We start from the raw sequence: 9,855 nt of genomic DNA on the forward strand, positions 1-9,855 counted from the left end.
CCCAAATTCAGGCCATTACGCGTATAGCCTGAGCTTCCAGTGATGGTGGCATTTCAACATAGCCCCAAGTCCCTCCTAAATACAGACTCAGGTTGGAACGGCCAGCATCATGCAAAGTGGCAACATTTTCTATTCCTAACGCATAAGAGGGGTGCCTACCCAACCGCTTTTTGGCAGACTCCGATGGAAATAAGGATCACAGCTATCTTTCTCCTTCTGGATTAACTTGGGTTCAGAAGCAGGATGAAGCCACCATACAGTATGTTGCTGTGAGTAAATGGTTGAACCTGCACAACCTGACTATAGCGAGCTATCGGTACTTTGCCATGAAAGAAGGGTTATTAGGAATACCACACAGAAGGTACCATGGGACACCTCTTTCCAGAGCTTTACCAATGAACCCCTGGGGGGCACACAGTAGCATCTGAATAAAGCTCCCACTCCCAAGGGCAGCAGCACTGAGCAAAGGCCAAACCATCCAAGCCCTTAAGCTGGTCAGGATCACTGGATGAGAGACCAAGAGGGGATGCAAAGCAAGCGTAACTTTCTGTCAGCACTGAGGACCGGGTTCAGATTCTGGGGCCGAACAGCACCTTCCTCGCCCTGGCTCTAGCTCCAGACAGAAAACCAAGAAACTAAGTTCTGACTGGCTGCTCTAACATTTGCAGACTCTCCTCCCCCTGCCCATCACCAAACATAACAAGTCCTGTTTACATGAACTATGGACAAGCTCAACAGCACCAACTAAAGGCCACCCTAACTATGGCACATTCAGCAAAACCAAAAACAGTTGTCTTTCCTACTCACAAGGCAACCCAAGGGAGGTGCCACTTGGCCCAGTTAGCGTGGAAGGGAGGATCACCAACAGCTGTCCTCATGGGGCTCCAGCAGCTACACAACCCAAAGCACCAAGTGCCGAGTAGGGAGGTCTGCACTGTAGCCTAGACTACATCATGTCAAGTCATCCCTGTTCCTCCTTGCTCCCCATCTACTGCTCTACTGTCTCTGCCCCAGGGCTGTTGTCCCCTGGCCCTGCTTGGGGACCCCCCTTGGTGCACTATGTGCCAGTCAGCCTCATGGATCCTCTTCTTCCCTGTCCTGATTTCCCCCCTCCTGCCTCACTGCCTTGTCTCGACTCTCCTCCTGCAGCCTTGCCTCCTATCTTGCCTCTACTGTCTTTATTCCAATCCTGGCTTCTTTTTCCCTCTTCTTTCTTTTTGTCCTTTGGGTAGAGACTGCCCTTTTCATGAGGCTGTAGTTGGTAGAAGCATAGGGACATTCAGGAGCCTCATTTAGAGGGTGAAGCACAGGGTGGCATTAGTTGGTTGCGTATAATGTGGAGGCTTGGAGAGGGCAGGGTGTTGGGCTTTGATAGCTACAGGGCAGGGGGTGAAGTAGTAGCTGGCTTGGACGGCTGCTGCTAGGAGGTAGTTGGTGTATGTTTGGTGGGACTAGAAGCTGTGACAACATGGGTGGAGTAAGTTGGTGCAGCCTTGGTGCTGGGGTAGATGGGACTGCTTGGAATCGGTGGTGATGGATAGAGGTTTGAATCGACTGTGTGTAACCTTGATGTTACGGCTGATTAAAATGGAGTAGGGACCCATGGGCATTGTGCCTCTGCTGCTAGCTTTCGCTGGTGAAGGGTAGCTTTCACTTTCTGCTCCAAGTTGACACACGGAGCATGAACAACACACATTGTACCTCCAGACATTGGTTGAGATTTCTGGCTTCTTTCATCTGAAAGCAGGCTCTGAAACACAAGACAACGCAGACATGAAAGCCTCAGCAACAGGCTGCAAGCAAAGGAAGGGTAAAGCTCACTCAACTCTGTCAGTGCCTCCTTTCCCCTCCCCCTCCCACCCATTTCTTTCTGACCTTTCATTTTCGAGAGAGAAATCCACCTTTACATTGCACCCACTAAAATATAAAGCAGAAAGACACATGTTTTCTTATTATAAAAAGAAAAGTGACACACACTGTGTTTTGTATAAGAAATATGTGGACTAAATCCTTATATGAGTACAAGTGTCCCACAGAAGCTGTTAAAAAGTCTATGGCCAGCTCACTCTTCTGTGCTGGGTACAGTATGTCTCACTGACACAAGGGCACACGTTCAGCCCAGGCACTCGTCTCTGCAGCATTTGCATTCCTGAAGCCGGAACCTGTTTCTTGCACATACTGTTACAAGCTTTGTCCCAAAGGTGCACATTTAGCTTGTGCAAAACAGGTTGAACAGAAAAGCCTCCATGGTCAGGGTAAAAGTCAAGTCATACATTTTAGGCATAAAATGTACACGTAAAGTGCTAGCTGCAAGTTAGCTGGAGATGCTACTATATGCAGCTTTCTGCCATGGTTTAGCAATGTGGGGAGCTATCTGCACCCCGGGCACTGCTCTCCCCACCCCAGAGCCAGGTGCAGTCACCAAGGGGCTGGCAGTCCTTCTTGCTGTCCTGGAACCAACAGTCCTTGAAGGCGGGCTCTGGCTGCGCTTGCCTGTCAGGTCCCCGGGACCACGGCACGTACAGCACTCAAAGCACTCCTCCTCAAATTGGGCGTCTCCCAACTGTTGGTGGGGGATGAATGGGAAAACAGGAAGGAACATGCAGCAACACTCATGCAAATCCCACTCGGGGTCCAGGACGACGTGCTACACTCAGCCACTCTCCCCAGGCCAGAGGCAGTTGCATCTCAGCTCCCTGCTACACTTGGTGTTGCCCCACTCCATAGCTGGCTGCAATGGGGCTGTGCTATACACATCTGTGCCCCACCCCACATCTGGGTGCATCCAGGCCCCTTTCTACCCCACCATGTCCCTGCCAGCTCATTGGGTGGTAGGTGCTGCTGGGCCAAGGCAGCCATAAACTGAGGCCAGGATGCAGTCGGTTCCATTGGAGACGAGGATAGCCAGGCAGATGCAGCCCTCAGCACAGCCCAGCGGGGAGGCCGCAGAGCAAGAGGTGGGGCAGTGGGAACCATAAATGTTGTAGTTGCTGTTGTCTGGGCAGGTGAAAACTTGGGGGGGGAGCAGAGAGAAGAGAGGGGGTGAGTGCCCAGATGCCTGGGTTCCCTAGGAGGGGGTGGGGGCTGGAGACTGAGAGCTAGGGGGTCAGGGGGCCTGGATGCTTGGGTCCAAGCACACATTAGGACCGTACCAAGCCCAGACACTAACGGGGGTACCGGCAGCATGGTAGGCAACTGTGTAGGTGCTGAGGCTCATGCAGAGGGGCTCTTCTGGACCCCAGGAGTTGCACAAGTTGAAGTGGCAGGTCCAGGAGAATTGCGTGATGGGCATCTGGGCCTGGCACTGCCTGTGGGGGCAGGGGACAGCAAGGCAAGTACACCTGCTAGGGAGCAGACCAGGAAAGCCAAGGCTGCAACTGAACTCCAGCTAGCTTTGAGCATCAAGGACAATAAAAAGTAATTTTTCAGATATTTTTGGAGCCGGAGGAAAAGCAGGGGCAACATTGGACCCCTGCTGAACCAGATGGGGCAACTGACGCCCAGGAAAAAGCCAACCTATTAAATAGGTAGTTTGTGTCAGTCTTTCATCAGCCCCATGGGACGCCCATGCCTGCTGCAGGGCCGGGAAGTCCGGGTGAGGGTGATCCCCTGCCCCCCATTAATGCTGACTTCATGAAGGAACATCTTGAGAAGCTGGATACCTTCAAGTCAGCCAGCCCTGACAATCTTCACCCCAGGGTACTCAAGGAGCTGGCGAGCATCATAGCCCAGCCTCTAGCGCGGATCTTTGAAAACTCCTGGCGCTCTGGTGTAGTGCCCGAAGACTGGAAGAAGGCCAATGTGGTGCCTATCTTCAAGAAAGGGAGGAAAGTGGATACAACTAACTATAGGCCCATCAGCCTGACTTCTATCCCGGGGAAGATCTTAGAAAAGTTTATTAAAGAGGGCATCCTTAATGGATAGCCAGCACGGGTTTGTTGTGGGTAGTCTTGCTTGACCAATCTCATTTCCTTCTATGACCAGGTGACCTATCACCTGGACAAGGGAGAAGAGATTGGTGTCATATATCTTGACTTCAAAAAAGCCTTTGATCTGGTGTCCCATGATCACCTCTTGGAGAAACTGGCCAATTGTTGCCTTGGGTCCTCCACGATCCACTGGCTGGAAAATTGGCTCCGGGGTCGGACCCAGAGGGTAGTAATTGATGGAAGCCACTCATCATGGTGTCCTGTGACCAGTAGGGTCCCCCAAGGCTCTGTCCTTGGACCCATACTGTTCAACATCTTCATTAATGATATGGATACTGGAGTCAGAAGCAGACTGGCCAAGTTCGCCGATGACACCAAACCTTGGGGCAAAGCTTCCATACCAGAAGACAGGAGGGTGATCCAGGCTGACCTGGACAGGCTCAGCAAGTGGGCGGATGAGAATCTGATGGTGTTCAACGCCGATAAATGCAAGGTTCTCCACCTTGGGAAAAAAAAAAAAAAACCCGCAGCATCCTTATAGGCTCAGCAGTGCAATGTTGGCTAGCACTATGCAAGAAAGACTTGGGGGTTACCATTGACCACAAGATGAACCTGAGCCTGCAATGCGATACTGCAGCTAGTAAAGCGAACAAAACGCTGGCTTGCATCCATAGATGCTTCTCAACCAAATCCCGGGACCTCATTCTCCCCTTGTACTCGGCCTTAGTGAGGTTGCACCTGGAGTACTGTTTCCAGTTTTGGGCTCCACAATTCAAAAAGGATGTGGAGAAGCTTGAGAGAGTCCAGAGAAGAGCCACGCGCATGATCAGGGGTCAGGGAAGCAGAACCTACAATGACAGGCTGAGAGCCCTGGGGCTCTTTAGCCTGGAAAAGCTCAGGCTCAGGGGTGATCTGATGGCCACCTACAAGTTTATCAGGGGTGACCACCAGTATCTAGGGGAACGTTTGTTCACCAGAGCGCCCCAAGGGATGACGAGGTCGAATGGTCACAAACTACTTCAAGACTGTTTCAGGCTGGACATAAGGAAGAATTTCTTTACTGTCCGAGCCCCCAAGGTCTGGAACAGCCTGCCACCGGAGGTAGTTCAAGCGCCTTCATTGAACACCTTTAAGATGAAACTGGATGCTTATCTTGCTGGGATCCTATGACCCCAGCTGACTTCCTGCCCTTTGGGCAGGGGGCTGGACTCGATGATCTTCCGAGATCCCTTCCAGCCCTAATGTCTATGAAATCTATAAAACCTCACTCCCATCCTGCAGCCCCCCTCTCCCTCTACCCCATTGCTCCCCCAAGTCCTGACCCACAGCCAAAACCGAAGACCCCATCAGGGTCCGGCAGCTGCCCACTACTCTCAGGCCCTTCTGTCTTGTCCAAGATCTTGCATCTGCAGTCAGCGATGATCTGCCTCCCAAGCTGGCACATGGCAGGTCGGCAGGAACCTCCCAGTGCCCAAAATTTACCTCCCGATCCCCTCCCAGCAGCACTCACAGCCTTCAGTGTCCCCTAGTAAATAGTCCAGTAACCTCCTATTAGCTCCCCAGTAAATTCCCAGTATGCCCCAGGGCCTTCCAGCACCTTCCCAGGCAGACCCAGTAAACAGCCCAGCTCCTCCAGTAACCACCCAGTAACCTCTCAATAGCCCCCCAGTGCCTTCCAATTCTCCCAGAGGATGAAGAGGCACTCAATAGATGGGGGGGGGGGAGGGCAGGGATGGCACTGGGGCTCCTTGTACTGAGCACCAGGGCACTATCATGGCCCTCAAATCCCATCCAGGCAGCACTGGTCATTCCTGGGGTCTCCATGAGTGTCACCCCATGGGCCCCACAGCTACCAGGCCACTGTGCTGGGACAAGTGGAGGAGGGAGGGGTTGTGCACCAGGCATGCCGTACACTAGCAGGGGGACAGGCCTCCAGTGTGGGATTGAGAGGAGACCAGCAGGGCTGGGAGGGGGCAGCTATACCATATCTGCAGGCTGCTGACCCCATCCCAGCCCTCACTCTGTGCCCAGTGAGGAGCAGGCGACAGTCCAGGAACCAGCTGCTACGCAAAAGCAGGAGCATCACCCACAAGCCGTTTACTGGCCAACAGCCACAGTTCCCCAGTATCCTCCCAGTACCTTGAAGGAAACCTCAGTAACCCTCAGCCCCTCAAATGTCCCAGCCAGTGCCTCCAGTATCTCCCAGTATCCTCCTAGTCCCTCCTAGTGCTCTCACCAGGACACAGCACCTCCAGCACACACTGACAAGAGCACCAGGAAGCTGTATCATGGACACACACAGCCAGGAGCCTTAGCCTGTGGTCCCCTTTTTCCTCGCCCTTGACCGGGAACCACAGTCCTGCCAGACAAGTGAACATAAATGGGCTCAGGTGGTATGCGTGGAGCTGCCCCAGTTACCCCACCAGCCAGCCAGCTCCCACCCCACAAGTAACACAGTAACCTGTGACCTGACAGTCACAGAAAAGCTACCAGCCCAGGAACACTAAAGCAGCTGCCAGCTACAGCCAGGCCCTTAGACCCCCTGCTGCAGCTGCATGGAGGACCGCACGGGACACCCACCACATCCCTGACATCTGCTGTGCCCAGCACAGACACCGCGACAGGGCCCAGCTGGCATCCAGACCCCACACGCTGCACCAACCAGCTAGAATAGAGTGAAAAATTCTGTTTCACATTCCTGGTACTTGTCACCTGCTTCCCACACGGTATCGAGAATAAGGCCCAGCAGCTCTCGCAGCCTGCGCTCGCAGAGTGTAAGACCAGGAAAAGAACACGCCCCAACCCCCTACTTCTCTTCTGGACCTGAGGAAAGGACCTCTGGGCCAGAAGCCTTGTCTGCCACTTCTCCCAACTGCACTCTCAGTCCAATACAGCATCCAAACAAAACAGATCCTTGCCTCATGCATTCCCTGGACGTTCAGAACTGCACTTACCCTTCCCGACTTCTGCTTCAATCCAGTCCACAAACAGCTGCAGCAGACATGACTCGACATAACCAATTCTTCTTCTTGCTACTTCACTCTGGCATCACTTCCTTCTTCCCCAAAACTGAGTAAGGCCTGTGAGCTTGTCTGCCAAACCTCTTAAATACGCAGTTGGTCCAGCATAAACAATCATCAAAGACCTGGCTTCAAATATGTTTCTTGGACCATCCCGCCCAGAGCTACGCTCCAAGCCTGCTAGCACACAGAAGTACACCCAAGCAATGGGACACTGGCACGGAGGTGAGAATTGCAAGAGCTCACCACAAATACATCATGTTAGGAACCTGCCCATCATTGCAGATCCAGATAAACAGCCCTGATGCAGCTTCACGTGACTAAGGGCTGAGGCAAGAGCTCCGAACAGATCTGGTTCCAGGCAGAAAAGGGTTGAGGAGATTCCCTAGCAGACACTGTCCTCCTCAAGCCACAGGCTCCAACTGCTCAGTCAGGGTGTGGAGCCCAGGGCCAAAGTCCCTGGGAAAGCCACTGGCTGGCACCCAGCCTCAGTTCCCTGAGAGTGCAGGAAGGGTGGGAGAAGCTGCAGCACCCATGTTACCTCCTGCCACCCTGGGAGCCAGGGCTCCAGCAGTCTCAGAGCTGAGGGGCAGGGGCCAGGATGCAGAGCCCCATTTCTGAGAAGGATGCAGGACATGTCCTGGAGGTTTGCAATCAATGCTTCTGCCTGACAAGAGGAGAGAGGGGGCCGGGGAGGAAAAGGAGGGAGAGGGGTACGATGGGATCCAGGGAAGAAAAGATGCACATAAGGCTACTCAATGGAGAGGGTGGAGGCATAAGGCAGGGGGACAGGCATCCTGGGCAGATGTGGGAAGGGCTCCAGGCAATGTGGGCTGCAGCACTGCAAATCCCAGCCCCAGGCCTCCCAATGAAATCCCAGGGAGGCTCTAGAGCCTTGGGGTCTTTGCAGGTGAGATTCAAATGATTATTAACCAGTCTCTCTTCCCAGACACCTGGTCCCAGGTACAGCTGCTAAAGTTGGGCGAGGCCAAGAGGAAGCCTGGAGACTCTTTGAACCTCTCCTGCAAAGCCTCTGGGCTTGCATTCAGCAGCTCCCACATGCACTGGGTTCCCCAGGTTCCTGTGGAGGGGCTGGAGTGGGTGGCTGCTATGAGCAACCTTGCACCTACCATACACTGCAGCAGGTCTCTGCATGTTGGGGGGTCACCATCTCCAAGGTCAATGCCCAGAACCTGCTACACTGACAGATGAGGCATGTGAGCCCTGAGGACAGTCTCGTATTGTTGTGCCAGAAACACTGTGAAGCAAGTCCTACTGTTGCTAAAGGAAAACCTTTGAGCTGTAGACCCCTTTTCTCCCAGGTCCCACAAGCAGCACTGGCTTGGGGACTGGGGTGGAGAGACACCACTGTTAGCAGGGCACCACAACCAACAGCAAGATTTAACTGTCATCACCTGCAAGGATTCCCTCTGCTACCCTCCTTGTGCTGCTGATTTCAGGGAAATGCTGGACTTCTCCTTCTCCTGATTATGAGGACCCAGGCTGTTAATTAGGCACAGGCAGAACCACCCCGTCCCCACTCCCTACAAGGGTTCAAGGAAGGGGGAGGCAGCAGTGACTGGGACATACGTCAGGTTTGTTGCAGACTGATGTTTCCAGATCTCTGCTACCAGCTCCAGCTCAACAGATCCCAGACCAGGGATGGTGCAGCCTGGAGAGACCCTTACCTTGATCTGCGCAGTCACCAGTGTCTCCAAGACAACTTATTACTTCACTCCCTTATAGTGACCACAGACTATGCTGCATCTCTCCCAAACAGAGTGACCCTTGCTGGAGACTCCTCCAAAACCAGCTTTCGTAGCAGTCCCAACAGCCAGACAGGGGAGTTGTACCATGATGCCAAACAGAGCTGGGATGGCACAAAAAGGGGAAGCACCTTTTACACAGACTCAGAGCACTTTGGCACTCATTTCTCCATGAAAACCAACCCAAAACCTGACCCAGCCCTTCCCAGGCCCTAACCCCCAACATCCTGCCTGCCCCTTCAGTGCTGCCCAGCTCCTACTCCAGGGACAGTCACCCTGAGCTCATGCACCCCCACGCCCATGAGTTCCTGCTTACATGGCACAAACTCAGAGCTCAGGCCCCATCACTCCCACTGTCCTGGGAAAGGGCTGAGAGTCCCCCCAAGTGCGAGTTCTCAAGAGCCTGCAGAAAGCCTCACAAACCCAGAGCCAGACAGGGCTCAGCTCCCTCCCCAGCTCTCATTGCCCCAGGAGCAGAACAAAACCCACAGGGGCTGGACAGTAGGAAAGGGAGGGAAGCACCTGCAAAGTGAGGCCCCAGCCTCAGGCCCAGGGGTGGCTCCTGTGGGACATTTCATTCCAGAGCTTCACATCTGAGACCTCAACCCAGGCCCTGGGGCATGGAGTGGAAACAGCTCTCACCTCAGCTTCCTTTCCCAGCTGCAGGGCAATAGTCTGCCAGGTGCAGCCAACAACCTCCCTGCAGCCAGCTGGAGAAGCTGAGGCTGATGTAGCTGATTGCAATGGGCACCAGCTGATTAGGGCCCTCCTTAACCCTCCTGAGGTTGCTACTCTTTGGCCTGTCCTTCCCTACCCCAACCTGTCTCCTGAGTTGCTCCCAGGAGCTGGGCTTCCCTCCTGGCTCTGGCCTCCCCTCCTGCAGCTCCAGGACAGCCCTGCCCTGCCCTGGTCCCACTGCTCATCTTGATCAGCAGATTCAGAGCAAGAGCTAGTGTTTTGCTTCTGCCTGTGGCTGCCCCTGCCTGGCCTAACTAAAAGATACCTGAAACCCCACGGCTTGTCTCTCCTTGCCACGGACATGTTGGCAGCACCTGAAAACATTCTCCCAGCATAGGGACTGTCACAACTCCATGCTGAGGCAGTAGGAAAAATGCTAAGGAGTGATTCATGGTCATATGC

General features: G+C 53.8%; 1 long non-coding RNA gene across 1 annotated transcript; it reads right to left on the reverse strand.

Moving 5' to 3' along the window:
- Positions 1-961: 961 nt before the first annotated feature.
- On the reverse strand, positions 962-9,367 carry LOC132243953 (uncharacterized). Its single transcript, XR_009455515.1, has 3 exons — positions 9,238-9,367; positions 8,638-8,819; positions 962-1,750 (listed from the first exon to the last, which is right to left on the reverse strand). It is a non-coding gene; the product is annotated as an uncharacterized LOC132243953 (long non-coding RNA).
- Between the last annotated feature and the right edge of the window lie 488 nt (positions 9,368-9,855).

This window comes from Alligator mississippiensis, chromosome 11, assembly GCF_030867095.1.
Source record: "Alligator mississippiensis isolate rAllMis1 chromosome 11, rAllMis1, whole genome shotgun sequence".
In the NCBI taxonomy this organism is placed as follows: domain Eukaryota; kingdom Metazoa; phylum Chordata; order Crocodylia; family Alligatoridae; genus Alligator; species Alligator mississippiensis.